Genomic DNA, 19,057 nt, shown 5'->3' with positions numbered 1-19,057 from the left:
GATTCACCCTATTTTTCCTTATTTGTTCACTTACATTTGCTTAATGATGCTGGCACGGATCCATTCCTAACAAACCCAAGTCAAAGGAATAAATACAAGAACACATGACCTTTTTATATCCCTGGCATCTCTCTACAGACACAATTTCACCCGAGAGAGGAGACTACTTAGGTGCTGGGACAGACCTCAGAGTTTCAGAGATGCTTTCATCCTTCAGGACTCTTCCCGTCACGCGCCTCATCACTGGTCCGTGACGGAGTCTCTGTGCCTCGTTCGCGTGTGTTACTTCATTGACGGATTCAGTAATTCCCACACAGTCATTCAAACACGCAACCATTCACAACACCCAAGAGGACGTGGGACGTCACCGTGGGATCACGCTCAATCCGCTCCAGCCTGAGCACGTTTGACAGCACAAAGCACAGCCCATGATTAAAAGGAGAAAGAAAAGAAAAGGGATCACCGTCGAGTCTTGTATCTACATTTCATCTGCCCTGTTACTGAAGAATTTAAAGCATAGCCATGCTTTAGAGACTGTTTTTTCTCTTGACTGAAAGAACTACCGCCAACTTGAAACTGACTCACAACAATACAGGAAATTCCTCACACTTAGAACTCTTCAAGTCCCTCTGATAATTGGCCACAAAGGTGACAGTTTGACTGATTTATCTCATAAGGAGCGCTGCTGTTGGCAATTTTTATTAATATTTCTTTCTTCAACATATTTGTTCATAATTAGACAACAAACATATGCTCTTCAGCTACCATCTATACCTTGCATGGGGTTCTCATTGCTTTATTAATACTTTGAAAGCACACTGTAAGAACCCGAACTTTGTATGTTCCTAACATCTGTCCACAGGATGGACTAAACAGAGCAAAAGAGGATGGACTGTGTGGGGCCACAGGGCTTCAGACCCTTATCATTCTCATTCATGACTCACCATTGGGCCCTGTCCCGTGTTCTAGTCATCACGGGTACATTAGGCCAATGTCACTTCCCATGTTCATGTTTTTGCATCAATTTAATGTTTCACTGGTAACTTGATTAACAAAAGTCAAAGTACAAGACACGTGAATATCCCTGATGATCTAAGTAGTACCAAAAGAGATTGTATCTTCCTTTTGTGAAATCCCTATTGTCAATTAACCGGCATAAAGGTTCATGACTTAGTTATCAAAGGACGATTATTCACCTTGGGATTCTACATAGGACATTTTAAACATATGGAAAACACTGGCCCCGATGACCCAAACCAAGACAGCCCAAGGCCATGCCTCACCTTGGGATCTCTCCTGCCACCACCGCCACTGGAGGGGTCTCGTCCCCACGGAGCCTGGCCTGGCCTTCAGCTTCCACCCTACAAAGGACCCAAGAGACAAGGGGAGACCCACAGTGAGAGGCCATCGGCTGGGCTCCTCGGGCGGTCGTCGCTGCCCCGTTGGGCTCGAGGATGGAAAGGCAGGAAGAGAAAGGCCCCGTTTCCTTGCGAGTGGACCTCAGAGTTCCAGACACACATTATTCGTCATCGATGCCTCATACGCTGGCATTGATCATCATCGATCCAGAAAAGGGGGACCTTCTCTTCCCTCGCCATGGCCCGTGGAGTCAGGCATTCCTCCCCGCACGGCCACTGGGCAACCCAAGGGGCCCGCCCCACCCAACGAGGCCTCGCCATCCCTCGGGCGGCCTCTAGGACCCGTCCCCTGGCTTTCGGTCTCTCTGGGCCACGGAGGACCAGCTGGGCCCCTGTGCAGGACGCCCAAGAGACCTTCCTAGCCAGAGCCGTCCCATCCCTGGGACGCCAGAGCCCTTCTGGACTGCTGGCCTCGCCCGCATCTGCCGCCCACCCTCCACCAGCCCCTCGGAGTGCCCTGCCCAGCCCAGCCCAGCCCCGACAAGCCCTGGGATGCTGCTCACACTGCTCCCCTGGCTCCAAAGACAACGCTGCCATCCTCGCCTGCTCATCCAGGAAGGAGCCTGCCTTCGGGCCTGGCGGCTGCCTGCTGAACACTAAAAAAGCCAAGAGCAGGAGACCCAATGGCACGGCCATTCTCCAGGCTCGCGGCTTCCACACGCACACCTCCATCAGGGCAACCCTGCTGGCAGGGCAGAGCCGTGTCTCGGGACACCCACCAACCACCAGCTGGCCACCCAGCCCCGGGACAGAGGGGGGCCCTCCCTGACCCTGCCTACCTCACCCTTGCCCCACGGCCTCAGCCTCGCGGACATCAGTCCACGACCTCTGGCCAACCTGCAGCCCATGGCATGGCAAGAGGCAGACCATGGGGGGTGGGGTCACCAGGGACCTGGCGCCTTGGGAATGCCGGCCCTCCCTCGCTCTCCTCCTTCAGTTCTGGCAGGCTGGTCCACAGGGGCTCCCACTGGCCCACTGCGTGAACCCAAGCACCGGGAAGGCCCCCCAGAGGACACATGGATGGCCCCCCTGGATGCCTGGCCTCGCCCGCGAGGGTCACGGCACGGAGGACATTGGACCTCAGCGTTCCAGACACGTATTCATCGTACACGACTCATACGCCACCAGTAGTCATCATCGATCCAATACTGTCCCCCTTTCCTACTTAACCCTCGAACTTCTTTGGTGACTCAATTAAAAAAATGCAGTGGTTCTCTGGGGCCTAGCATCTAAGGATCAGCCTTGTCACTACTGTGGCCGGGATTGGATCCTTGGCCTGGAAACTCCTGTTTTCCACACAAGGACCAAAATAAATTAATCAAATCAAAAAGTTAGGAATAAGTTTACAAGTACCTTTCACAAACAACATACTAAACAAGAACCCCGAATCTTTCTTCCTTTAACACATCTCAGATCAACGCTCTCTTTCGCTATAGGTGCCTTAATCAATAGCATGGTCTATCCTCCATACTCAACACTCAGATGCTGCTGCCTCCTCTCCTTAGATTCTGCATTTCTTTTGGATTCCGTACTGGATTTTTTTATTTTCTTCCCCGTGACTGTGGCACAAGAAAGGTCCCACGCCCGTCCTCAAACCCACACCACAGCACTGACCCAGGTCAAGCCCGATCCTTAACCCACCGCTGTCAGGAAACTCCCCCGCATTTCTTAAGAGTACAATAACCACTTGAATCGAAAAAGTCCAAGGAAAGAAACTCAGCCGTTACTCACATTAATCTCCATTCTACTACATAGAGGCAACCACGGAGCCCGTGCCCGTGGCAGGTGTTCAACCATCTCTAACGCCTTCACCCTGGGCGGCACAGAACACAGAGGGTGACAAAGGCGTTAGGATCTAACTGCCACTGATCATCGTTGCCCGACTTCCACTTACACAATATTTATGCATTTATCACTTCCTATATACTTTCATTCTAGTGAAGGAAATAAAAAAAAAGAAAAACCTCAATCTTTACTCCGGGGCAGAACTGAAACGGACTTTTATGAACGCATTGCTATCTAACTTTGGTCAGATAACCGACCCTTGCCAGGTATCTGATGGGCCGCACTGCTTTCAATGTTCATGAACAGCCTCGTTTCCTAAGCCTGTTCATATGTGGACCATGATTCACCCTATTTTTCCTTATTTGTTCACTTACATTTGCTTAATGATGCTGGCACGGATCCATTCCTAACAAACCCAAGTCAAAGGAATAAATACAAGAACACATCACCTTTTTATATCCCTGGCATCTCTCTACAGACACAATTTCACCCGAGAGAGGAGACTACTTAGGTGCTGGGACAGACCTCAGAGTTTCAGAGATGCTTTCATCCTTCAGGACTCTTCCCATCACGCGCCTCATCACTGGTCCGTGACGGAGTCTCTGTGCCTCCTTCGCGTGTGTTACTTCATTGACGGATTCAGTAATTCCCACACAGTCATTCAAACACGCAACCATTCACAACACCCAAGAGGACGTGGGACGTCACCGTGGGATCACGCTCAATCCGCTCCAGCCTGAGCACGTTTGACAGCACAAAGCCACAGCCCATGATTAAAAGGAAGAAAGAAAAGAAAAGGGATCACCGTCGAGTCTTGCATCTACATTTCATCTGCCCTGTTACTGAAGAATTTAAAGCATAGCCATGCTTTAGAGACTGTTTCTTCTCTTGACTGAAAGAACTACCGCCAACTTGAAACCGACTCACAACAATACAGGAAATTCCTCACACTTAGAACTCTTCAAGGCCCTCTGATAATTGGCCACAAAGGTGACAGTTTGACTGATTTATCTCATAAGGAGCGCTGCTGTTGGCAATTTTTATTAATATTTCTTTCTTCAACATATTTCTTCATAATTAGACAACAACATATGCTCTTCAGCTACCATCTATACCTCGCATGGGGTTCTCATTGCTTTATTAATACTTTGAAAACACACTGTAAGAACCCGAACTTTGTATGTTCCTAACATCTGTCCACAGGATGGACTAAACAGAGCAAAAGAGGATGGACTGTGTTGGGGCCACAGGGCTTCAGACCCTTATCATTCGTCATTCATGACTCACCATTGGGCCCTGTCCCGTGTTCTAGTCATCACGGGTACATTAGGCCAATGTCACTTCCCATGTTCATGTTTTTGCATCAATTTAATGTTTCACTGGTAACTTGATTAACAAAAGTCAAAGTACAAGACACGTGAATATCCCTGATGATCTAAGTAGTACCAAAAGAGATTGTATCTTCCTTTTGTGAAATCCCTATTGCCAATTAACCGGCATAAAGGTTCATGACTTAGTTATCAAAGGACGATTATTCACCTTGGGATTCTACATAGGACATTTTAAACATATGGAAAACACTGGCCCCGATGACCCAAACCAAGACAGCCCAAGGCCATGCCTCACCTTGGGATCTCTCCTGCCACCACCGCCACTGGAGGGGTCTCGTCCCCACGGAGCCTGGCCTGGCCTTCGGCTTCCACCCTACAAAGGACCCAAGAGACAAGGGGAGACCCACAGTGAGAGGCCATCGACTGGGCTCCTCGGGCGGTCGTCGCTGCCCCGTTGGGCTCGAGGATGGAAAGGCAGGAAGAGAAAGGCCCCGTTTCCTTGCTTGAGTGTGGACCTCAGAGTTCCGACACACATTATTCGTCATCGATGCCTCATACGCTGGCATTGATCATCATCGATCCAGAAAAGGGGGACCTTCTCTTCCCTCGCCATGGCCCGTGGAGTCAGGCCATTCCTCCCCGCACGGCCAATGGGCAACCCAACGGGGCCCACGCCCCCACCCAACGAGGCCTCGCATCCCCCTCGGGGGGGCCTCTAGGACCCGTCCCCTGGCTTTCGGTCTCTCTGGGCCACGGAGGACCAAGCTGGGCCCCTGTGCAGGACCCCAAGAGACCTTCCTAGCCAGAGCCGTCCCATCCCTGGGACGCCGAGAGCCCTTCTGGACTGCTGGCCTCGCCCGCATCTGAACGCTCATACGCCACCAGTAGTCATCATGATCCAATACTGTCCCCCTTTCCTACTTAACCCTCGAAACTCTTTGGTACTCAATTAAAAAAATGCAGTGGTTCTCTGGGGCCTAGCATCTAAGGATCAGCCTTGTCACTACTGTGGCCGGGATTGGATCCTTGGCCTGGAAACTCCTGTTTTCCACACAAGGACCAAAATAAATTAATCAAATCAAAAAGTTAGGAATAAGTTTACAAGTACCTTTCACAAACAACATACTAAACAAGAACCCCGAATCTTTCTTCCTTTAACACATCTCAGATCAACGCTCTCTTTCGCTATGGTGCCTTAATCAATAGCATGGTCTATCCTCCATACTCAACACTCAGCTTTTTTTCCTTATTTGTTCACTTACATTTGCTTAATGATGCTGGCACGGATCCTTCCTAACAACCCAAGTCAAGAAATAAATACAAGAACACATCACCTTTTTATATCCCTGGCATCTCTCTACAGACACAATTTCACCCAAGAGAGGAGACTACTTAGGCTGGACAGACCTCAGAGTTTCAGAGACGCTTTCATCCTTCAGGACTCTTCCCCGTCACGCGCCTCATCACTGGTCCGTGACGGAGTCTCTGTGCCTCGTTCCGCGTGTGTTACTTCATTGACGGATTCAGTAATTCCCACACAGTCATTCAAACACGCAACCATTCACAACACCCAGAGACGTGGGACGTCACCGTGGGATCACGCTCAATCCGCTCCAGCCTGAGCACGTTTGACAGCACAAAGCACACCCATGATTAAAAGGAGAAAGAAAAGAAAAGGGATCACCGTCGAGTCTTGCATCTACATTTCATCTGCCCTGTTACTGAAGAATTTAAAGCATAGCCAGCTTTAGAGACTGTTTTTTCTCTTGACTGAAAGAACTTACCGCCAACTTGAAACCGACTCACAACAATACAGGAAATTCCTCACACTTAAACTCTTCAAGCCCTCTGATAATTGGCCACAAAGGTGACATTTTGACTGATTTATCTCATAAGGAGCGCTGCGTTGGCAATTTTTATTAATTTTCTTTCTTCACATATTTGTTCATAATTAGACAACAACAATATGCTCTTCAGCTACCATCTATACCTTGCATGGGGTTCTCATTGCTTTATTAATACTTTGAAAGCACCTGTAAGAACCCGAACTTTGTATGTTCCTAACATCTGTCCACAGGATGGACTAAACAGAGCAAAAGAGGATGGACTGGTGGGGCCACAGGCTTCAGACCCTTCATTCGTCATTCATGACTCACCATTGGGCCCTGTCCCGTGTTCTAGTCATCACGGGTACATTAGGCCAATGTCACTTCCCATGTTCATGTTTTTGCATCATTTAATGTTTTCACTGATAACAAGAAGTACTTGATTAACAAAGTCAAAGTACAAGACACGTGAATATCCCGATGAATCTAAGTAGTACCAAAGAGATTGTATCTTCCTTTTGTGAAATCCCTGTTGTCAATTAACCGGCATAAAGGTTCATGACTTAGTTATCAAAGGACGATTATTCAACCTTGGAATTCTACATAGGACATTTTAACATATGGAAAACACTGGCCCCGATGACCCAACCAAGACAGCCCAAGGCCAACGCCTCACCTTGGGATCTCTCCTGCCACCACCGCCACTGGAGGGGTCTCCGTCCCACGGAGCCTGGGCCTGGCCTGGCTTCAGCTTCCACCCTACAAAGGACCCAAGAGACAAGGGGAGACCCACAGTGAGAGGCCATCGACTGGGCCTCCTCGGTGGTCGTCGCTGCCCCGTTGGGCTCGAGGATGGAAAGGCAGGAAGAGAAAGGCCCCCGTTTCCTTGCGAGTGGACCTCAGAGTTCCAGACACACATTATTCGTCATCGATGCCTCATACGCTGGCATTGATCATCATCGATCCAGAAAAGGGGACCTTCTCTTCCCTCGCCATGGCCCGGGGTCAGGCATTCCTCCCCGCACGCCACTGGAAACCCAAGGGGCCCGCCCCACCCAACGAGTCTCGCCATCCTCGGGGGCCCTAGGACCGTCCCCTGGCTTTCGGTCTCTCTGGGCCACGGAGGACCAGCTGGGCCCCTGTGCAGGACGCCCAAGAGACCTTCCTAGCCAGAGCCGTCCCATCCCTGGGACGCCAGAGCCCTTCTGGACTGCTGGCCTCGCCCGCATCTGCCGCCCACCCTCCACCAGCCCCTCGGACTGCCTGCCCTGCCCAGCCCCCGACAAGCCCTGGGATGCTGCTCACACTGCTCCCTGGCTCCAAGACAACGCTGCCATCCTCGCCTGCTCATCCAGGAAGGAGCCTGCCTTCGGCCTGGCGGCTGCCTGCTGAACACTAAAAAAGCCAAGAGCAGGAGACCCAGGGCACGGCCATTCTCCAGCTCGCGGCTTCCACACGCACACCTCCATCAGGCAACCTGCTGGCAGGCAGAGCCGTGTCTCAGGACACCCACCAACCACCAGCTGGCCACCCAGCCCCGGGACAGAGGGGGGCCCTCCCTGACCCTGCCTACCTCACCCTGCCTGCCCCACGGCCTCAGCCTCGCGGACATCAGTCCACGACCTCTGGCAACCTGCAGCCCATGGCAATGGCAAGAGGCAGACCATGGGGGGTGGGGTCACCAGGGACCTGGCGCCTTGGAATGCCGGCCCTCCCTCGCTCTCCTCCTTCAGTTCTGGCAGGCTGGTCCACAGGGCTCCCACTGGCCCACTGCGCGAACCCAAGCAACCGGAAGGCCCCCCAGAGGACACATGGATGGCCCCCCTGGATGCCTGGCCTCGGCCCGCGAGGGTCACGGCACAGAGGACATTGGACCTCAGCGTTCCAGACACGTATTCATCGTACACGACTCTACGCCACCATAGTCATCATCGATCCAATACTGTCCCCCTTTCCTACTTACCCTCGAACTTCTTTGGTGACTCAATTAAAAAAATGCAGTGGTTCTCTGGGGCCTAGCATCTAAGGATCAGCCTTGTCACTACTGTGGCCGGGATTGGATCCTTGGCCTGGAAACTCCTGTTTTCCACAGAAGGACCAAAATAAATTAATCAAATCAAAAGTTAGGAATAAGTTTACAGTACCTTTCACAAACAACATACTAAACAAGAACCCCGAATCTTTCTTCCTTTAACACATCTCAGATCAACGCTCTCTTTCGCTATAGGTGCCTTAATCAATAGCATGGTCTTCCTCCATACTCACACTCAGATGCTGCTGCCTCCTCTCCTTAGATTCTGCATTTCTTTGGATTCCATACTGGATTTTTTTTATTTTCTCCCCGTGACTGTGGCAAAGAAAGGTCCCACGCCCGTCCTCAACCCACACCACAGCAGTGACCCAGGTCAAGCCCGATCCTTAACCCACCGCTGTCAGGAAACTCCCTCCCGCATTTCTTAAGAGTACAGTAACCACTGAATCGAAAACGTCCAAGGAAAGAAACTCAGCCGTTACTCACATTAATCTCCATTCTACTATATAGAGGCAACCACGGAGCCCGTGCCCGTGGCAGGTGTTCAACCATCTCTAACGCCTTCAACCCTGGGCGGCACAGAACACAGAGGGTGCAAAGGCGTTAGGATCTAACTGCCACTGATCATCGTTGCCCGACTTCCACTTAACACAATATTTATGCATTTATCACTTCCTATATACTTCATTCTAGTGAAGGGAAATAAAAAAAAAGAAAAAACCTCAATCTTTACTCCGGGGCAGAACTGAAACGGACCTTTTATGAACGCATTGCTATCTAACTTTGGTCAGATAACCGACCCTTGCCAGGGTATCTGATGGGCCGCACTGTTTTCAATGTTCATGAACAGCCTCGTTTCCTAAGCCTGTTCATATGTGGACCATGATTCACCCTATTTTTCCTTATTTGTTCACTTACATTTGCTTAATGATGCTGGCACGGATCCATTCCTAACAAACCCAAGTCAAAGGAATAAATACAAGAACACATCACCTTTTATATCCCTGGCATCTCTCTACAGACACAATTTCACCCGAGAGAGGAGACTACTTAGGGGCTGGGACAGACCTCAGAGTTTCAGAGATGCTTTCATCCTTCAGGACTCTTCCCGTCACGCGCCTCATCACTGGTCCGTGACGGAGTCTCTGTGCCTCGTTCGCGTGTGTTACTTCATTGACGGATTCAGTAATTCCCACACAGTCCATTCAAACACGCAACCATTCACAACACCCAAGAGGACGTGGGACGTCACCGTGGGATCACGCTCAATCCGCTCCAGCCTGAGCACGTTTGACAGCACAAAGCACAGCCCATGATTAAAAGGAGAAAGAAAAGAAAAGGGATCACCGTCGAGTCTTGCATCTACATTTCATCTGCCCTGTTACTGAAGAATTTAAAGCATAGCCATGCTTTAGAGACTGTTTTTTCTCTTGACTGAAAGAACTACCGCCAACTTGAAACCGACTCACAACAATACAGGAAATTCCTCACACTTAGAACTCTTCAAGTCCCTCTGATAATTGGCCACAAAGGTGACAGTTTGACTGATTTATCTCATAAGGAGCGCTGCTGTTGGCAATTTTTATTAATATTTCTTTCTTCAACATATTTGTTCATAATTAGACAACAACATATGCTCTTCAGCTACCATCTATACCTTGCATGGGGTTCTCATTGCTTTATTAATACTTTGAAAGCACACTGTAAGAACCCGAACTTTGTATGTTCCTAACATCTGTCCACAGGATGGACTAAACAGAGCAAAAGAGGATGGACTGTGTGGGGCCACAGGGCTTCAGACCCTTATCATTCGTCATTCATGACTCACCATTGGGCCCTGTCCCGTGTTCTAGTCATCACGGGTACATTAGGCCAATGTCACTTCCCATGTTCATGTTTTTGCATCAATTTAATGTTTCACGGATAACAAGAAGTACTTGATTAACAAAAGTCAAAGTACAAGACACGTGAATATCCCTGATGATCTAAGTAGTACCAAAAGAGATTGTATCTTCCTTTTGTGAAATCCCTATTGTCAATTAACCGGCATAAAGGTTCATGACTTAGTTATCAAAGGACGATTATTCACCTTGGGATTCTACATAGGACATTTTAAAGCATATGGAAAACACTGGCCCCCGATGACCCAAACCAAGACAGCCCAAGGCCACGCCTCACCTTGGGATCTCTCCTGCCACCACCGCCACTGGAGGGGTCTCGTCCCCACGGAGCCTGGCCTGGCCTTCGGCTTCCACCCTACAAAGGACCCAAGAGACAAGGGGAGACCCACAGTGAGAGGCCATCGACTGGGCTCCTCGGGTGGTCGTCGCTGCCCCGTTGGGCTCGAGGATGGAAAGGCAGGAAGAGAAAGGCCCCGTTTCCTTGCGAGTGGACCTCAGAGTTCCAGACACACATTATTCGTCATCGATGCCTCATACGCTGGCATTGATCATCATCGATCCAGAAAAGGGGGACCTTCTCTTCCCTCGCCATGGCCCGTGGAGTCAGGCATTCCTCCCCGCACGGCCACTGGGCAACCCAAGGGGCCCGCCCCACCCAACGAGGTCTCGCCATCCCTCGGGGGGCCTCTAGGACCCGTCCCCTGGCTTTCGGTCTCTCTGGGCCACGGAGGACCAGCTGGGCCCCTGTGCAGGACGCCCAGAGACCTTCCTAGCCAGAGCCGTCCCATCCCTGGGACGCCAGAGCCCTTCTGGACTGCTGGCCTCGCCCGCATCTGCCGCCCACCCTCCACCAGCCCTCGGAATGCCCTTGCCCATGCCCAGCCCAGCCCCGACAAGCCCTGGGATGCTGCTCACACTGCTCCCCTGGCTCCAAAGACAACGCTGCCATCCTCGCCTGCTTCATCCAGGAAGGAGCCTGCCTTCGGGCCTGGCGGCTGCCTGCTGAACACTAAAAAAGCCAAGAGCAGGAGACCCAATGGCACGGCCATTCTACAGGCTCGCGGCTTCCACATGCACACCTCCATCAGGGCAACCCTGCTGGCAGGGCAGAGCCATGTCTCGGGACACCCACCAACCACCAGCTGGCCACCCAGCCCCGGGACAGAGGGGGGCCCTCCCTGACCCTGCCTACCTCACCCTTGCCCCACGGCCTCAGCCTCGCGGACATCAGTCCACGACCTCTGGCCAACCTGCAGCCCATGGCATGGCAAGAGGCAGACCATGGGGGGTGGGGTCACCAGGGACCTGGCGCCTTGGGAATGCCGGCCCTCCCTCGCTCTCCTCCTTCAGTTCTGGCAGGCTGGTCCACAGGGGCTCCCACTGGCCCACTGCGCGAACCCAAGCACCGGGAAGGCCCCCCAGAGGACACATGGATGGCCCCCCTGGATGCCTGGCCTCGCCCGCGAGGGTCACGGCACGGAGGACATTGGACCTCAGCGTTCCAGACACGTATTCATCGTACACGACTCATACGCCACCAGTAGTCATCATCGATCCAATACTGTCCCCCTTTCCTACTTAACCCTCGAACTTCTTTGGTGACTCAATTAAAAAAATGCAGTGGTTCTCTGGGGCCTAGCATCTAAGGATCAGCCTTGTCACTACTGTGGCCGGGATTGGATCCTTGGCCTGGAAACTCCTGTTTTCCACAGAAGGACCAAAATAAATTAATCAAATCAAAAAGTTAGGAATAAGTTTACAAGTACCTTTCACAAACAACATACTAAACAAGAACCCCGAATCTTTCTTCCTTTAACACATCTCAGATCAACGCTCTCTTTCGCTATAGGTGCCTTAATCAATAGCATGGTCTATCCTCCATACTCAACACTCAGATGCTGCTGCCTCCTCTCCTTAGATTCTGCATTTCTTTTGGATTCCATACTGGATTTTTTTATTTTCTTCCCCGTGACTGTGGCACAAGAAAGGTCCCACGCCCGTCCTCAAACCCACACCACAGCAGTGACCCAGGTCAAGCCCGATCCTTAACCCACCGCTGTCAGGAAACTCCCCCGCATTTCTTAAGAGTACAGTAACCACTTGAATCGAAAACGTCCAAGGAAAGAAACTCAGCCGTTACTCACATTAATCTCCATTCTACTATATAGAGGCAACCACGGAGCCCGTGCCCGTGGCAGGTGTTCAACCATCTCTAACGCCTTCACCCTGGGCGGCACAGAACACAGAGGGTGACAAAGGCGTTAGGATCTAACTGCCACTGATCATCGTTGCCCGACTTCCACTTACACAATATTTATGCATTTATCACTTCCTATATACTTTCATTCTAGTGAAGGAAATAAAAAAAAGAAAAACCCTCAATCTTTACTCCGGGGCAGAACTGAAACGGACTTTTATGAACGCATTGCTATCTAACTTTGGTCAGATAACCGACCCTTGCCAGGTATCTGATGGGCCGCACTGTTTTCAATGTTCATGAACAGCCTCGTTTCCTAAGCCTGTTCATATGTGGACAATGATTCACCCTGTTTTTCCTTATTTGTTCACTTACATTTGCTTAATGATGCTGGCACGGATCCATTCCTAACAAACCCAAGTCAAAGGAATAAATACAAGAACACATCACCTTTTTATATCCCTGGCATCTCTCTACAGACACAATTTCACCCGAGAGAGGAGACTACTTAGGTGCTGGGACAGACCTCAGAGTTTCAGAGATGCTTTCATCCTTCAGGACTCTTCCCGTCACGCGCCTCATCACTGGTCCGTGACGGAGTCTCTGTGCCTCGTTCGCGTGTGTTACTTCATTGACGGATTCAGTAATTCCCACACAGTCATTCAAACACGCAACCATTCACAACACCCAAGAGGACGTGGGACGTCACCGTGGGATCACGCTCAATCCGCTCCAGCCTGAGCACGTTTGACAGCACAAAGCACAGCCCATGATTAAAAGGAGAAAGAAAAGAAAAGGGATCACCGTCGAGTCTTGCATCTACATTTCATCTGCCCTGTTACTGAAGAATTTAAAGCATAGCCATGCTTTAGAGACTGTTTTTTCTCTTGACTGAAAGAACTACCGCCAACTTGAAACCGACTCACAACAATACAGGAAATTCCTAACACTTAGAACTCTTCAAGTCCCTCTGATAATTGGCCACAAAGGTGACAGTTTGACTGATTTATCTCATAAGGAGCGCTGCTGTTGGCAATTTTTATTAATATTTCTTTCTTCAACATATTTGTTCATAATTAGACAACAACATATGCTCTTCAGCTACCATCTATACCTTGCATGGGGTTCTCATTGCTTTATTAATACTTTGAAAGCACACTGTAAGAACCCGAACTTTGTATGTTCCTAACATCTGTCCACAGGATGGACTAAACAGAGCAAAAGAGGATGGACTGTGTGGGGCCACAGGGCTTCAGACCCTTATCATTCGTCATTCATGACTCACCATTGGGCCCTGTCCCGTGTTCTAGTCATCACGGGTACATTAGGCCAATGTCACTTCCCATGTTCATGTTTTTGCATCAATTTAATGTTTCACTGATAACAAGAAGTACTTGATTAACAAAAGTCAAAGTACAAGACACGTGAATATCCCTGATGATCTAAGTAGTACCAAAAGAGACTGTATCTTCCTTTTGTGAAATCCCTATTGTCAATTAACCGGCATAAAGGTTCATGACTTAGTTATCAAAGGACGATTATTCACCTTGGGATTCTACATAGGACATTTTAAACATATGGAAAACACTGGCCCCGATGACCCAAACCAAGACAGCCCAAGGCCACGCCTCACCTTGGGATCTCTCCTGCCACCACCGCCACTGGAGGGGTCTCGTCCCCACGGAGCCTGGCCTGGCCTTCAGCTTCCACCCTACAAAGGACCCAAGAGACAAGGGGAGACCCACAGTGAGAGGCCATCGACTGGGCTCCTCGGGCGGTCGTCGCTGCCCCGTTGGGCTCGAGGATGGAAAGGCAGGAAGAGAAAGGCCCCGTTTCCTTGCGAGTGGACCTCAGAGTTCCAGACACACATTATTCGTCATCGATGCCTCATACGCTGGCATTGATCATCATCGATCCAGAAAAGGGGGACCTTCTCTTCCCTCGCCATGGCCCGTGGAGTCAGGCATTCCTCCCCGCACGGCCACTGGGCAACCCAAGGGGCCCGCCCCACCCAACGAGGTCTCGCCATCCCTCGGGGGGCCTCTAGGACCCGTCCCCTGGCTTTCGGTCTCTCTGGGCCACGGAGGACCAGCTGGGCCCCTGTGCAGGACGCCCAAGAGACCTTCCTAGCCAGAGCCGTCCCATCCCTGGGACGCCAGAGCCCTTCTGGACTGCTGGCCTCGCCCGCATCTGCCGCCCACCCTCCACCAGCCCCTCGGACTGCCCTGCCCTGCCCAGCCCAGCCCCGACAAGCCCTGGGATGCTGCTCACACTGCTCCCCTGGCTCCAAAGACAACGCTGCCATCCTCGCCTGCTCATCCAGGAAGGAGCCTGCCTTCGGGCCTGGCGGCTGCCTGCTGAACACTACAAAACCAAGAGCAGGAGACCCAATGGCACGGCCATTCTCCAGGCTCACGGCTTCCACATGCACACCTCCATCAGGGCAACCCTGCTGGCAGGGCAGAGCCGTGTCTCAGGACACCCACCAACCACCAGCTGGCCACCCAGCCCCGGGACAGAGGGGGGCCCTCCCTGACCCTGCCTACCTCACCCTTGCCCCACGGCCTCAGCCTCGCGGACATCAGTCCACGACCTCTGGCCAACCTGCAGCCCATGGCATGGCAAGAGGCAGACCATGGGGGGTGGGGTCACCAGGGACCTGGCGCCTTGGGAATGCCGGCCCTCCCTCGCTCTCCTCCTTCAGTTCTGGCAGGCTGGTCCACAGGGGCTCCCACTGGCCCACTGCGCGAACCCAAGCACCGGGAAGGCCCCCCAGAGGACACATGGATGGCCCCCCTGGATGCCTGGCCTCGCCCGCGAGGGTCACGGCACAGAGGACATTGGACCTCAGCGTTCCAGACACGTATTCATCGTACACGACTCATACGCCACCAGTAGTCATCATCGATCCAATACTGTCCCCCTCCGTCTTCCCTGAGGGCCACCCTCTGGGTCGACCCATTCTCCAAAAGGCCGCCAAGACGTCCACACCCTCTGCACCCTTCACAACCTCAATGCCGGCTCCGGATATCCACTCAGCGCCCTCTCGCCCAACCCAAAGGCACAGACCAGACTCTTACCCACACTGCTTCCTTGGCCATCTCCCCCACTGAAGCAATCTTCTAGGGGCCTCACCAGGGAAACGGGCCCATTCTGCTCGACGGGGTCCGGTGGGCACCCCACGACACAGACGCGAAGCTGCCAGAAAGGAAAAGACCCGTACGGCGACAGACAGAGCCAGGCGACAGACAAGAGGGACAGACCGAGGCAGAGACCCCGAGACATTGAGTCAGGGACAGCAACAGAGAGACAGGGACAGCGAGGAGGACCCCCACTGACTCGCCCTTTCTGCACTCAGCGGACTCAAGCGTCACCCCGTTCTGCTCCTTCCCCGGGGTCCAGGTGTTTCTGCTCCGAGCCCAAGGAGGCAGAACCTCGGGGCTTGGGGGTTGAAGGTCAGGCTGGGGCTGGGCTGCACTCAGTCCCCTATACGGGACCGCCGTTGCTTCACAAGGACACACGTCCCTGCCGGGACAGAGCCCGGGCCCCCTTGAGCCATCCATCCGATAACCCGCATCTGCCAGGCCCGTCTCGTGACACCTGCTTCCCTGCGCCCCGGTCTTCCCACAGAAGAGTCACTGGACCAGGCTTCTCCATCACCCAACTCCATCCCGTCCGCGACCCAGACAGTGACAACGGAGGTCCCTGGCCCCTGAAGGTCTCCAGCCCCTGAGCAAACGAGATCGGGACTGGGTCCACTCCCAGCCCACTCCCAAAGGAGCCCATCCCAGTCCACAGTGGACTCTGGAGGCTCTGCCACCTCGGGGGTCCAGACAGGGCGTTCCTCACTGGCCTGGCCTCATCCTCTACCAATCCCCACCACTGGCTCATGGGGCTCCAACCAGACACCCACTCCGGGCTCCATGCCTCTCTGGCCCATCATGGCCTCCTTGAGAGGAAGCCAAGCGAGACATCATGTGGATGAGCTCAAGACCCTGCCACCTCCTGAACTGCTCACCCCTCCTTCCCCATGGAGTGGGGCCCTCCGTCCCGCCTGAGTAGCCATGTTCTCCTGGCTCAGTTTCCGGAGGACTTGGGACTCAGCTGCATCAGCATTGGATCTCAGAGTTCCTGAGGTGTATTCACCATGCAAGACTCATACACGCACCAGCAGTCATCATCGATCCGATACCTTTCCTCTGTCCTCCCCTGTGTCTGTCTTCCGTGTGGACCAATTCTAGAAGGTGCTCCTTTAAGTAAACTCCTCTTTACTAGTCACAACATCTAAGCTATGTCTTCTGCGTCCATCCTCCTCATGTCCACACTGCAACCAACCTCTGCGACCAAGGCCACGTTCCTGACGCTTACTTACATTGCTCCTCCTCTGTCACACCCACTGTTTGCACTTTCAGGGGCTTCCCCAGGGAATGGCTCTGAATCCACCCAAATGTGTCCACTGTGCAAAAGAAAAGGGGTGGGGGGGCAAAAGCAATTACGTCATAAAACAAAGGGACACAGTGATACAGTCAAAGTAAAAAGATCAAGAGTGAGACCAATCCACCATCGCTGAGTCTCACTTTCTACCTGGAATGGACTCGTGCCTCACCACTTTCAAATTTTCTCATCACGTTGAGGTACTTCTGCTGCAAGCAACATCAAGCTGAACCTCGAGTTTTGGGAATTTAATGTCGCGCCAATAAACAGGACTCATAACTATTCTTACCTACAGGTTTCCATCAGGACAAAGCTTTGTCCACCTGGTGCCATTTATCACTTAATGGCCATCAATGACACCATACACATGAAAACTCTTGCCCTGACCCCAGGTTGTCCCAGGAAACAATCCCTGAACTTTTCTTCTCCATCTCCAATTTCCATATTTTCTAGGGTATTACCAATCAGCCACAAAGACCCTTCTGTCTGAAGGTCTTATCTCCAGACTTAAAGAGAGCAGGAATCAATGCATTCCAAACAGCCAAGGATCGAACATGACACCAAAATGGACTCTGGATTCTCTGGGACCTCAGGGGTCCAGGCAGCAATTCATCATCGGTCATGATACCTCCTCCTCCAATCCTCAGTATCGGCTCATTGGGGTCCAATTGGAAACCCCCTCATGGCTCCACTCCTGTCAAGCCAGTCATGACTTCACTGACAAGAATCTAAGCAGCATATGAGGGGCAATGATCAAAGGTCAAAACCCCTTCAACCTCCCTAATTGCTCACCCCTCCATCGCCACGGAGGGAGGACCACTTATCCTCCTGAATAGCCATGTGCTCTCCGCCACTCATCATGTCCGAGTGGCAGGTCGCCCTTGGCCATGGGCTCTGCTTCAGCTTGGGCCCCACGGTAGAACCCTGGCCAGGACACCCCAGTCCCTGGCCGCCATGACCCGAACCCAGATGGCAGCACGGGCCATGCCTCACCTTGGGATCTCTCCTGCCACCACTGCCACTGGAGGGGTCTCGTCCCCACGGAGCCTGGCCTGGCCTTCAGCTTCCACCCTACAAAGGACCCAAGAGACAAGGGGAGACCCACAGTGAGAGGCCATCGACTGGGCTCCTCGGGCGGTCGTCACTGCCCCGTTGGGCTCGAGGATGGAAAGGCAGGAAGAGAAAGGCCCCGTTTCCTTGCGAGTGGACCTCAGAGTTCCAGACACACATTATTCGTCATCGATGCCTCATACGCTGGCATTGATCATCATCGATCCAGAAAAGGGGGACCTTCTCTTCCCTCGCCATGGCCCGTGGAGTCAGGCATTCCTCCCCGCACGGCCACTGGGCAACCCAAGGGGCCCGCCCCACCCAACGAGGTCTCGCCATCCCTCGGGGGGCCTCTAGGACCCGTCCCCTGGCTTTCGGTCTCTCTGGGCCACGGAGGACCAGCTGGGCCCCTGTGCAGGACACCCAAGAGACCTTCCTAGCCAGAGCCGTCCCATCCCTGGGACGCCAGAGCCCTTCTGGACTGCTGGCCTCGCCCGCATCTGCCGCCCACCCTCCACCAGCCCCTCGGAATGCCTTGCCCAGCCCAGCCCAGCCCCGACAAGCCCTGGGATGCTGCTCACACTGCTCCCCTGGCTCCAAAGACAACGCTGCCATCCTCGCCTGCTCATCCAGGAAGGAGCCTGCCTTCGGGCCTGGCGGCTGCCTGCTGAACACTAAAAAAGCCAAGAGCAGGAGACCCAATGGCACGGCCATTCTCCAGGCTCGCGGCTTCCACACGCACACCTCCATCAGGGCAACCCTGCTGGCAGGGCAGAGCCGTGTCTCGGGACACCCACCAACCACCAGCTGGCCACCCAGCCCCGGGACAGAGGGGGGCCCTCCCTGACCCTGCCTACCTCACCCTTGCCCCACGGCCTCAGCCTCGCGGACATCAGTCCACGACCTCTGGCCAACCTGCAGCCCATGGCATGGCAAGAGGCAGACCATGGGGGGTGGGGTCACCAGGGACCTGGCGCCTTGGGAATGCCGGCCCTCCCTCGCTCTCCTCCTTCAGTTCTGGCAGGCTGGTCCACAGGGGCTCCCACTGGCCCACTGCGCGAACCCAAGCACCGGGAAGGCCCC

The 19,057-nt window shown here is 52.9% G+C and overlaps 1 long non-coding RNA gene and 15 other non-coding genes across 16 annotated transcripts; all 16 read right to left on the bottom strand.

Annotated features, from left to right (window-relative positions):
* Positions 1-179: 179 nt before the first annotated feature.
* Positions 180-251, bottom strand: LOC125137027 (small nucleolar RNA SNORD113/SNORD114 family). The gene has a single exon (XR_007137339.1). It is a non-coding gene; the product is annotated as a small nucleolar RNA SNORD113/SNORD114 family (small nucleolar RNA).
* A 1,242-nt stretch (positions 252-1,493) lies between these two features.
* On the bottom strand, positions 1,494-1,568 carry LOC125136981 (small nucleolar RNA SNORD113/SNORD114 family). Its single transcript, XR_007137304.1, has one exon. It is a non-coding gene; the product is annotated as a small nucleolar RNA SNORD113/SNORD114 family (small nucleolar RNA).
* A 923-nt stretch (positions 1,569-2,491) lies between these two features.
* On the bottom strand, positions 2,492-2,563 carry LOC125136965 (small nucleolar RNA SNORD113/SNORD114 family). Its single transcript, XR_007137289.1, has one exon. It is a non-coding gene; the product is annotated as a small nucleolar RNA SNORD113/SNORD114 family (small nucleolar RNA).
* Positions 2,564-3,722: 1,159 nt separating this feature from the next.
* On the bottom strand, positions 3,723-3,794 carry LOC125137023 (small nucleolar RNA SNORD113/SNORD114 family). Its single transcript, XR_007137336.1, has one exon. It is a non-coding gene; the product is annotated as a small nucleolar RNA SNORD113/SNORD114 family (small nucleolar RNA).
* Positions 3,795-5,043: 1,249 nt separating this feature from the next.
* Positions 5,044-5,117, bottom strand: LOC125136997 (small nucleolar RNA SNORD113/SNORD114 family). The gene has a single exon (XR_007137320.1). It is a non-coding gene; the product is annotated as a small nucleolar RNA SNORD113/SNORD114 family (small nucleolar RNA).
* A 2,135-nt stretch (positions 5,118-7,252) lies between these two features.
* On the bottom strand, positions 7,253-7,327 carry LOC125136980 (small nucleolar RNA SNORD113/SNORD114 family). The gene has a single exon (XR_007137303.1). It is a non-coding gene; the product is annotated as a small nucleolar RNA SNORD113/SNORD114 family (small nucleolar RNA).
* Positions 7,328-8,229: 902 nt separating this feature from the next.
* Positions 8,230-8,299, bottom strand: LOC125136992 (small nucleolar RNA SNORD113/SNORD114 family). Its single transcript, XR_007137315.1, has one exon. It is a non-coding gene; the product is annotated as a small nucleolar RNA SNORD113/SNORD114 family (small nucleolar RNA).
* A 1,155-nt stretch (positions 8,300-9,454) lies between these two features.
* LOC125137026 (small nucleolar RNA SNORD113/SNORD114 family) lies at positions 9,455-9,526 on the bottom strand. Its single transcript, XR_007137338.1, has one exon. It is a non-coding gene; the product is annotated as a small nucleolar RNA SNORD113/SNORD114 family (small nucleolar RNA).
* Positions 9,456-11,253, bottom strand: LOC125136250 (uncharacterized). The gene is made up of 3 exons (XR_007137140.1): positions 11,209-11,253; positions 10,571-10,648; positions 9,456-9,672 (listed from the first exon to the last, which is right to left on the bottom strand). It is a non-coding gene; the product is annotated as an uncharacterized LOC125136250 (long non-coding RNA).
* Positions 10,781-10,855, bottom strand: LOC125136979 (small nucleolar RNA SNORD113/SNORD114 family). Its single transcript, XR_007137302.1, has one exon. It is a non-coding gene; the product is annotated as a small nucleolar RNA SNORD113/SNORD114 family (small nucleolar RNA).
* A 526-nt stretch (positions 11,254-11,779) lies between the features above and the next one.
* On the bottom strand, positions 11,780-11,851 carry LOC125136964 (small nucleolar RNA SNORD113/SNORD114 family). Its single transcript, XR_007137288.1, has one exon. It is a non-coding gene; the product is annotated as a small nucleolar RNA SNORD113/SNORD114 family (small nucleolar RNA).
* Positions 11,852-13,010: 1,159 nt separating this feature from the next.
* LOC125137024 (small nucleolar RNA SNORD113/SNORD114 family) lies at positions 13,011-13,082 on the bottom strand. Its single transcript, XR_007137337.1, has one exon. It is a non-coding gene; the product is annotated as a small nucleolar RNA SNORD113/SNORD114 family (small nucleolar RNA).
* A 1,251-nt stretch (positions 13,083-14,333) lies between these two features.
* LOC125136978 (small nucleolar RNA SNORD113/SNORD114 family) lies at positions 14,334-14,408 on the bottom strand. Its single transcript, XR_007137301.1, has one exon. It is a non-coding gene; the product is annotated as a small nucleolar RNA SNORD113/SNORD114 family (small nucleolar RNA).
* A 922-nt stretch (positions 14,409-15,330) lies between these two features.
* Positions 15,331-15,402, bottom strand: LOC125136963 (small nucleolar RNA SNORD113/SNORD114 family). Its single transcript, XR_007137287.1, has one exon. It is a non-coding gene; the product is annotated as a small nucleolar RNA SNORD113/SNORD114 family (small nucleolar RNA).
* Positions 15,403-16,605: 1,203 nt separating this feature from the next.
* On the bottom strand, positions 16,606-16,678 carry LOC125136988 (small nucleolar RNA SNORD113/SNORD114 family). The gene has a single exon (XR_007137311.1). It is a non-coding gene; the product is annotated as a small nucleolar RNA SNORD113/SNORD114 family (small nucleolar RNA).
* A 1,449-nt stretch (positions 16,679-18,127) lies between these two features.
* Positions 18,128-18,202, bottom strand: LOC125136977 (small nucleolar RNA SNORD113/SNORD114 family). Its single transcript, XR_007137300.1, has one exon. It is a non-coding gene; the product is annotated as a small nucleolar RNA SNORD113/SNORD114 family (small nucleolar RNA).
* Between the last annotated feature and the right edge of the window lie 855 nt (positions 18,203-19,057).

Source organism: Phacochoerus africanus, chromosome 9, assembly GCF_016906955.1.
Source record: "Phacochoerus africanus isolate WHEZ1 chromosome 9, ROS_Pafr_v1, whole genome shotgun sequence".
NCBI classification, from domain to species: Eukaryota; Metazoa; Chordata; class Mammalia; order Artiodactyla; family Suidae; genus Phacochoerus; species Phacochoerus africanus.
Note: the sequence above shows the minus strand (reverse complement) of the source record. Positions and strands in the feature narration are given on the sequence as shown.